Raw genomic sequence first — 10,268 nt, forward strand, 5'->3', positions numbered from 1 at the left:
CAATACAAATCATTATTTTTTTGCAGAATCATATGTAATACCAATAAAAACAAATTGTGAAGAATGCAATGTTCCCGTCTTTTCCCACAAAAGAATATTCCTGGTGTTATGTTATGTTCTGTTCTGTTAATGTAGAAATGTACTTTTTACCACACAATTGTCTGCATTTATATATAAAAAAAAGAAAAACATGGTCAGTGGATATTGGTTGGTAATGTTTTCCCCGTGGCTCAAGATGTCCATCTATCCATTTTCTGTACCGCTTATCCCCACGGGGGTCACCAGTGCGCTGGAGCCTATCCCAGCAGTCATCGGGCAGTAAGCGGGGGACACCCTGAACTGGTTGCCAGCCAATCACAGAGACGAACAACCATCCGCACTCGCACTCACACCTAGGGGCAATTTGGAGTGCTCAATTGGCCTACCAAACATGTTTTTGGGATTTGGCAGGAAAACAAAATGCCCGGAGAAAACCCACGCGGGCACGGGGAGAACATGCAAACTCCACACAGGGAGGGTCAATGAGGGGGACATGCTAACCAGTGCGCAGCCTTGGCTCAAGATGTGATTATGTTAAATTTTAACTTATTAGATATACTGTGGATACAGAGGGTATTAATGACCTGCTGTTACTCACCTCTAATTTACCAGTCAACATTCGAATATGGCCAGTACCGGCATTTCTTTTTTATTCACTTAAAGGACTGTCTTAATGCTTCACTGTTGGTATTGTATCTGACATACTACTTAGAATTAAGGCCAAAAGGTTTTTAATGGTCTCACCGCAGACCAGTGAATTGTATTTCCGATAGTCTGAGTCCTCCATGTGTTTTTCTGCCTCACTCTATGGTATGTGGGCTTTCATGTGTCTTGTACTGAGGAGAAGCTTCCATCTGGCCACTCTGCCATAAAGCCCCAACTGGCACAGGATTGCACTGATGGTGGACTTTCTCAACATTTCTCTCATATCGCCACTGCATCTCTGGAGCTCAGCCACAATGATCTTTGGGGTTTTCTTCACGGCTCTCACCGAGACTCTGTCCCCCCGTTTGCTCAATTTGGCCTGACGGCCAGCTCTAGAAAGAGTCAAATGTCTTCCATTTAAGAATTATATAAGCCTCTGTGCTCTTCGGAACATTAAGTGCAGCAGAAATTCTTTTGCAACCTTGGTCAAAGCCGTGCCTTGCCACACTTTTGTCTCTGAGGTCTTTGTTTAGTTCCTTCAACCTCATGATTGTCATTTGTTCTAACATGCAAAGAGCTGTAACGTTTTAACTTGAGAGGTGTATGCAATCAAATTCAACATCAATATAATTAGACACAACTCGACACTAGCGGATAAAATAAATATCCGAGGGTCAAAGGAAAGAATACTCATGGCCATGTCCCCCATGTGATATTTCTTTTTTTGTTGTTGTAATAAACCAGCAAAAAATATCTCCAATTATGTTTTTTAGCTTCAATACTGGGTGCTGTGTGCGTAAGAGGGGTAATACACGTACATAATTTTAACAAATTGCTGCAATTTGAGAAATTAACACCAAGGGGGTATGAAAACTGAATATGAATACTGTATGCCTTGCAACTGACTTAGTACCAGTCCATATGGTGTACATGCCTCTCACTTAAAGTCTGGGATAGGCCTCATCTAACCTGAAATCCTAATGAGGACATAAATGTCCAAAGTATTAGGAGTGTGTATATGGTAACTTTATTGTTGGAACCCAATGGACAACTTCAAGTTATGTTTATTGCATAATAAACAGTTTGAGGTGTTTGATGGTATACATTGTTAGACATTGGAAATGCCTGTATGCATGTTTTGATGTGTGTATGTTTGGAGGCTGAAGGAAGGTATAGAAGGCCTGAAATATATATCTAATAATAATGGACACATTGCTGCTTAAGCTGCAGTCACACTAACATTATAAAAAAAAAAAAAAAGCACTGCAGAATGAATATATTCCCATCCATCTATTTTGTATTGGTCACCACTCTGTCGGAGCGACACAAACATTCCCTCTCACATTCATACTGTCGCTGAGTAGGGCCTGAACCCACCCTGCCTTAGGTGAGTTTACCATTATACACAATTAAAATCCAGTTCACAGTTACAGTATGCCATGATGTTCACAATAACATATACACAAAAATCCAATGCTTGTATGGGCTATACTGGAAATAGTTTCACAAAACAAAACTGAACAAATGATCACATGAGACAAACACATTATGTTGTATGTCAATCTACATGAAGTTCGCGTATATCGCATATTGGTAAAGTACAACCACCCAAACACAGTAGTAGATTCCATCAGGCAACGCTGATGTAATTTGTAATTGGTAGGTATTACAGATAAGTAAAACCACATGTAGTACTTGTTTACTGAAAATGTAATTCTATTGATTCCCGGAGGACATTGTTATATTGCAGGGATTATCAGAGTTGAGTATTCAGCAAAATAGCTGTCAGCTCACATGAATAATTCAAATGTGAAAATTTTAATGATGTGAAACATAATGATACTTGGAGCGTAGATTCTAATGACTGGCACTATGAATGTATATGGCAGAATACAGTCACCATTACGTGGGTAACAAATACTGTGGAAATATTTATAAAATTAAAGAAGAAGTCATACATCAAGATGTGTTGGACTATCACTGGCCACAAGGCCAATTAAGCACGGCTTAGACAAGCTCCTATGTAATGCATTTTGGTTGGGGGCCAGAGTTCTACCTAAAAAAAAAAACTGCTGCGGGTTTGAAAAGCTGATGGCAAACCCAAAGGATGATCACATAATCAGAAGCAGACTCAAGTTTGGAGGTAGGCACAAGCAGACAGCACAGGAAGAAAGTGAGTGTGTTCTGTTTTCTTTGCCTGCAGTAGCGCCATCTCTGGCGTCAGCTGTGGCTTGGCTGATGTGCACGTGTGAGCTCAAAGATGAAAAAGCAGCATCATATAGTCGACGTGAATTATGATACAAACCTGCGGTAGGAAAAAAAAATAAAGCCATGCAACTGATTGGCACCATCAGCAGGATGGGCTTTCACTAGTTGGCAAGCAGTTTTAAAACCTTGTGGTGTGGCACGGTTCAGTAGCAGTCTCTTGTCTTATCTTGATGGATTCCCTGCTACTAAGCAAAGCATCATTAGCTTCAGTGTCTGTCAACAATAAAGCACTTCGGACCTTCGCTGAAGCAACAACTTATCAAGCTATTCAGCAGCCTATATTTCAGAAATAAATGCGCATATTCTCAAAACCTGATGATATTCAGCCATGTGTTAAACGAACAGCCTTAAAAAATATCAGTTGATTCAGCAACTGCAAAAAAAGAAAAGGCAGATGCACAAGGCAGACATTTTTTTTTGACCATACTCAATTCTTCCTTGGCATGTGTCATCACTTCAGGGGATCTAAAAGATCCTTTTTGTTTTGTCTATTCATAGTTTTAAAGCCCAAAAGACATATTTCCATGTGAAATCAGTGGTGCTCCTTGATAATAAATGTAGTTTGTTTGATAAGCCTTTTTATATGTATTGTGTCAAAAGCTTGGCGATGCCGTTGTGGAATTTGGACTCTGTTTTATGTTCGAATCCCTAATACTAAAATTTAATTCTACATAAGTCAACGTTTTTAAATGAAAGAATATCCATACCGAGACTGTTATTGTGCCAATATAAACTTGGACTATGTGCTCTTTGGAAGAACTCAGGTCTACTGATTATAAAATGTGCTTTTAACAGTTGTGACATGACACTTTTGATTGTCATGAACTCACTGCCAAAATTGAAATCTAATTTATACTATTTGAGTCACATTTCTAAGAAATTATTTTCGAGTATTCTGACTATAACTTTCCCTCAACACATTAGGCTGTAAAACCTTTTACTTGAACAGTATCACACTCGTCCACATTCAAGGTACCAGGGGTTGAATTTATTGATCAAGGATACTTTGATATTGTCATGGTCATTATTGATTTTTTTTTTTTCCCCCATTTTGGGGGGTATATTCCTACAGTAGTTTGAAAGACCAAAGAATTCATGTAAGATTGGTGTTGTTCCCTTTTCAATAAATGTAATGTTTGTTTTGTCAAATCACAACAGAAACTGTCGGACAACACTTAATACATGAGGGAGGTCAAAAGAATACACTCACATAGCTATTAGAAGACTTACGGAGCCGCAAATTTAGCAAACCTCACAAAAACAGAACATATAACTTTTAGCTTTTGAATTGAATTGTTTGTTTTTTTTGCTGAGTGTTCAAACAATTGATTAAACTTTAAAACACAAGTATAAGTTTGTATCAAAGCGAGGATAATTGACTCTTTGGATTTCCTCAGCCAACGAGTGGCTAAGGATTTAATTTCATGATGATTTTATTACTTAAAACATGGTTAATGTCATTTGTCAAAATAGTCTCTAGCCCTTTAAAAATGAGACCCTCTATATTAAATTGCTGTTATTCTGGTATGCTGTTATTATTGCTGCTGTTTTTCTTAGAACTTCATTGTGGTTACGTGTGAAGGCAAAATCATAAATTCTCTGCTCAAATCCTTATGGGCCGAACTATGTTTCATTTGTTTTTACTCCATGAGACTTAACAAGGCAAACATATCAGATGCAGGGTTTGGAAGCTCATGACATATTCTCTGGAAATGAAAGATTTTAATTTACAGTGCTGCTGCATCTGGCCTTGTGACAACACACGTAGAGAGAAGCCACAACATGTCTGTGGAAGAGCATGAGTGACACTAAGATTTATGAGCAGCCTGGTCCTTGCTCTTGTTTCACACACAATGATTGCTGATCATGGTGCATAAACGCAAACATGCAACCTTTATCTTTTTATTGAGATGTGGAACTGACATTTTCTCGTCTTTCTTTTTGTTGTATGTAGAAATTGTCTCTTGCCAAGCAGTTCAAAATTAAATATGTTCGACCTGAGTTGATGGCCTTAAGTTGGTCTACATTGTTTCATTGTAGTACATAAGGGACTGGGAATCAGAACCAGCTCTCACAATATAATAAATAACAAAAGTGGATTTGGCTTTAGTACTAGTATAGTTGTCAGCCTCTCTAATGTTTACTAGCGGTGGTTTGGCCAAGGAAGCAGGATAAAACTTGACCTCAGCAGGGAATGTTTGCACCCATTAGCACGGACCAGTGATAAGAATATTCAGAATTTAGGCTAATATGTTCATGTAAACATGGATGCAAAAATGTAACGCCAATGTGCGGGAAATTGTCCTAAAATTAATGTGGTAAATCCTACCACTCTTCTCCCCTGTTGAGCCTCTCCTTTTAGTACATGCATATAATCCTCGTTCAACAGATCCGGAAATATGTGCTCATTGGCAGTTCTCTACACTATTATTATCTTTTTTTTTTTTTATTTAAACCACAACCTGAATCAGGCTGATTTTAATGCTCTATTGTGTTCATCATGTTGATATAAGATTATTACTCATCCATTCCGGTTGTTTATCCTCAGAGTCAATGGCAACTGTGACCACAGACATTATTACTCATCTTTTTTTATTTTTTCTATTTCTAAGACATGAATGGCGATACGGTTAAAAAAGGATCTTAGGCAAGTGTTTTTTGTTAGTTTTATTCACTTCCTTTTTTTTCCTTCTTCAGAATTTACCGACAGGATCTATCTTAAGCGTGTCTGGACTCTGCTGTATGTTTAGCTACTGGGTTTTTCAGAGATTCCTCTTATGAACAGGAAGTAACATACATGTCTAGCTTGTAAACCAAAGAAGCAGGGCCGTCATCGTCACATGGCCACTGACGGGAGAATAGGGACGAAATAGGATGTTACGATTCTTGACATGACATCCTTAAGAAATATTAACTACCATTAATATAAAGTGTATTGATGCAACACTTAATAGTTCAGCTTCAAGTTTGTAATTATGTTACAGTCTACTTACCATTCATTCTAAGCAAAAATACATACAATAAAATAAAATAAAATACACAATGTTCATAAAACGTCGTGATCGTCAGAAAGTGTCAAGATTTCGGCAAGAGAAGTGGATTTGTAGACTGTCATAGTTGCCCTTGCATTTTGAAACGATTTGAACGCTGTTCTCCACTTTGCTTGAAACTAATTAGTGAAGCTGGTAAAGTGTACCTTAATGTGTTATCTTTTCAGCATCACGTTAAAGAAAACAAAATCATAAAGGTCTGTTGAGGCAACTCATTATTTGTTGATGTCTAGACAAAGAATTGTTCTGTGGGGTCGGAATGTTTGCACATTGTTAACTAATGACCTATAACTGCACTTGGTGTAATTTTTTTTTTCTACTACTGGTTTTGCTGACAATGTGAGTTGTGATAAGAGCTCCACCATGACTACTCTTATCTTACCCACATGTGCAGCTAACTCAAAGCCTGTGGCCAATAACACTTTCTATAGGTCAAAGATATGTGACCTGTGAGAGAGTTTTCCTACTTCGACACAGATAATTACTCAAGCAAGATCTCTAAAAAGATCTGCATTGCCACTCTCATAATATGCAAATACAATGCTAATGCAACATGTCAGTCTGATTTATTTTCCACTTAAGAGGTTAGATATTCTTTCCATGCATTCAGTATTCTACATTCACTCACCACTCATCACTCAAATGCGTTGTAAAAAAAAAAAGTAAAAATCTCCAAAACAGGCAGTGAGTATTTCCTTCTCACACTCAACAGTTTTTTTTTTTTTAAAGTGCAAGTGAAATTGGAATTACTAAAAATGTGTGTCTTCCCAAAAAATGGATCTATTTAACTTCGTTTAAAGTGTTCCAACGAGTATGGTGGCTTGACCAAGATACTGTTATAGATGGTGAGTGAGTCACCTACTACTCACCTCAACTGTCAGATTACAAATACATTTTTAATGTAAATGACAAAAACTGCAAATTCTCCCACTAAGGCAAATCTGCTTGGTTGTTTTATAAACACAACATTACATGTCTTTGGTCATTGTTTGCTTAACTGGTGCTCATTGTAAAGTGATTTGGGTTGAGCTCACAGCTCACAGAAAAACATTATAACAGTAAAACTCTTTGAACTTCAATAGGGAGTGAAACACATTCTATGACACAACTTCGCCCCTGAGGATTAATTGTTTACAAGCTGACTGGTGTCAGGACATTTTGGCTTGAGCTATTCTTTTTTGATCCAATTTGAATTCAATTCAAAATTCTACCATTTCAAAGAGTTAACATGCATTTTACGGATAGACAGATGAACTTCACCATTTCTGCAAAAGGGTGACATAAAGGAGATGAATTGCTTTCCAAGTGTATTTACTCTTCTCGAAGTAGCCATTAAGATTTAGTCACTCATTACCTTGTTGTATTTAGTAGGACACTCAAACACCTCAATATTTTACAAGACATGTTGAAACATGATCTATTGGGATTTGCAGCTGCATTCTTTACTTTGCTCTCTGCAATTCAAAGTTGAACATGGCCACTGTAAGCATATCTGGGTGACAAGTGACTGACAGCAGGGGAAAACGAAACAATAGACACAAGAATACGTATTTCCTCTGAAATCTTTCAAAGCCTTTCTCTGGTGAGTTTGAGGCCAGCCTATTGTCCTTTCTTTTGTGCTGGTATTCACACGGATGAAGAGATTAAATTATCCATTTTACGGAGTAACACAGGACCACCCTTGTATGATTGTTTTTCTAATGGGACAGTAAAGTAAAAACACCTTTTTTGCAGGACATTATTTTCTGGAGGTGGGGTGGTGAGAGGGGTCAGCAGGGATCAACTCATGTCTGCTTCCTCTTTTTTTCACTAATTTCTCTATTCAGTACCTTCCTTTTTTATGTACACTGTGATGTGACCCCTCATGTGTTTCCTGCTGTTTGTGTGAGTTGCTTGGAAACCATGGCAGCTCTCCAGCTAGCAGTTTTTTTTTTTTTACTGGTGGGGGTCATGGAGTTATGAGGTCTCTGTATGTTTGGAAGTGTAACCTTTATATATGGGCATTTTGCTCAATGTGTCCCCACCCTAGATGAAAGGTAGTCATCCATAGGCATTTACTAGTTAGAAATCTGTAAATCCAGGCCGGCCGATGATGCATGAGGCAATTGCGTCGGTCAGGTATGGTTGAACATTGAGTCTCGAGAATAAATTGGAATAGGAATTAAAATTTCTATTCTCTAGGAATCATTCGTATTTTTCTGGTGTCTCGCCCCCAGACGCGAACTTGCTGAGACCAACAAAGAAAGTTGTGTGGTTGCACCTTGTATTGATAAAGGTGTGGCTTCACTTTGTTAAACGAAATGACTACGTAAATAAAAAGAGTTGCATCAGTCCAACACAAACAATAAGACTAGACTAGACTGTGCAAAGGAGGCTGCATGACATGTAGACATTAACGGAGTGTTGAGTCTGACGACCTTGGTGCTCAGCCAACAGTGCACTGAACTTTACCGTCATAATTGGTTGAGTTGGACAATGAAATATATCTTTTGCTAACAGCGATAGAACGACACAAACACAAATGATAGTGGTGGAAGATGGTCTCCAAGTGCTATCTTCACAGATCTGCAATCTGCTAGGTCAATGTTTCATCATCCACTTGTGGGGGTCTGCTTGCACGCTTTGACCTCCTGTATGAACTGATGCTGCAGTTTGGACCCTCTGCATTGAAACCAAATAGCATAATCATGTAATAAGGCATCCCTCATCATAAAACATAGGAAAACTGGCTTCTTCTCCTGCTGATCACTTGCATGGTTTATTATAAAAGCACATTTGGGTGCAAGAAAGTAAGTAAGCAGTCTGAATTGTCTAATTACAATTTCTTTTCAACAACGGTTAAGATCTGGGATTTTATTTTAATTTTATTGTTTCACAGTAGTTGCTCCCAATGTCACCGTCGTAATGGTTACCCACAGTATAAATCCTTTTTTTTTTTTTTTTTTAAGAATATTCTCTTTTTTTTTTAAACATTGTTTATTGAACATGTTTAAAGGAGACAAGTATTAAAAAAGAAACAAAAGAATAAATAACAGAAGTGAAATGTGGACGGTATGATTAAGAAATGGTCAATTGTAAGAAGATAAAATGTAGTTCATGTTCTAAAGGGGTAGGAAGAAGCGAGAAGCGTTTCAAGTCATCCCTTCATACTAACAGTCTGAATGAGTCTGACACGCACACACACAATCAATGACTAATACAAGAAAGTATTATTAAACAGACGGATCTCAGGCAGGCAGGCAGGCAGGCAGGCAGGCGGGCGGGCGGGCGGGCGGGCGGGCGGGCGGGCGGGCGGGCGGGCGGGCGGGCGGGCGGGCGGGCGGGCGGGCCGGGCGGGCCGGGCGGGCCGGGCGGGCGGGCCGGGCGGGCGGGCCGGGCGGGCCGGGCGGGCCGGGCGGGCCGGGCGGGCAGGGCGGGCAGGGCGGGCGGGCGGGCGGGCGGGCCGGGCGGGCCGGGCGGGCCGGGCAGGGCAGGGCAGGGCAGGGCAGGGCAGGGCAGGGCAGGGCAGGGCAGGGCAGGGCAGCCCAGCCCAGGCCAGGCCAGGCCAGGCCAGGCCAGGCCAGGCCAGGCCAGGCCAGGCCAGGCCAGGCCAGGGCAGGGCAGGGCAGGGCAGGGCAGGGCAGGGCAGGGCAGGGCAGGGCAGGGCAGGGCAGGGCAGGGCAGGGCAGGGCAGGGCAGGGCAGGGCAGGGCAGGGCAGGGCAGGGCAGGGCAGGGCAGGGCAGGGCAGGGCAGGGCAGGCAGGCAGGCAGGCAGGCAGGCAGGCAGGCAGGCAGGCAGACAGACAGACAGACAGACAGATAGTTGCTCCTGTGATTGACTGAACATCAGTCTGAGGTGTACCCTGCCTAGCCACTCCTAATTCAGCTTTTGGCTGACTGCAACTTCCTCCTAGCCACTCCTAATTCAGCTTTTGGCTGACTGCAACTTCCTCATGACACTTGATCGGAAAAGCGAAATAGAACATAGCTGGTCCTTGTGTCATCACTTCGTATGATATATTGTCTCGATTAACAACATGATTATGACACACTCCATCCATGAAAGATGCCTCCGTGGCTTGTTGGCTCGTCAGCTACAGCAGCAGGAGGCAGCGTTACTCAGCAGCTCCCATGTGTCACAAATATAACTGTGATGGCTTCTGGGAAACTGTCTGGGCCCCCTAATCATTCTCCAGTAAAAGGAGATCAGTAGCAATGACACTGCCAAGAAAATAAAGAAAAATACACAAGTTCACCAAGAAATGCACATATGTTCCAATAAATGTA

This window comes from Syngnathus typhle, linkage group LG10, assembly GCF_033458585.1.
Source record: "Syngnathus typhle isolate RoL2023-S1 ecotype Sweden linkage group LG10, RoL_Styp_1.0, whole genome shotgun sequence".
Taxonomy (NCBI): Eukaryota; Metazoa; Chordata; class Actinopteri; order Syngnathiformes; family Syngnathidae; genus Syngnathus; species Syngnathus typhle.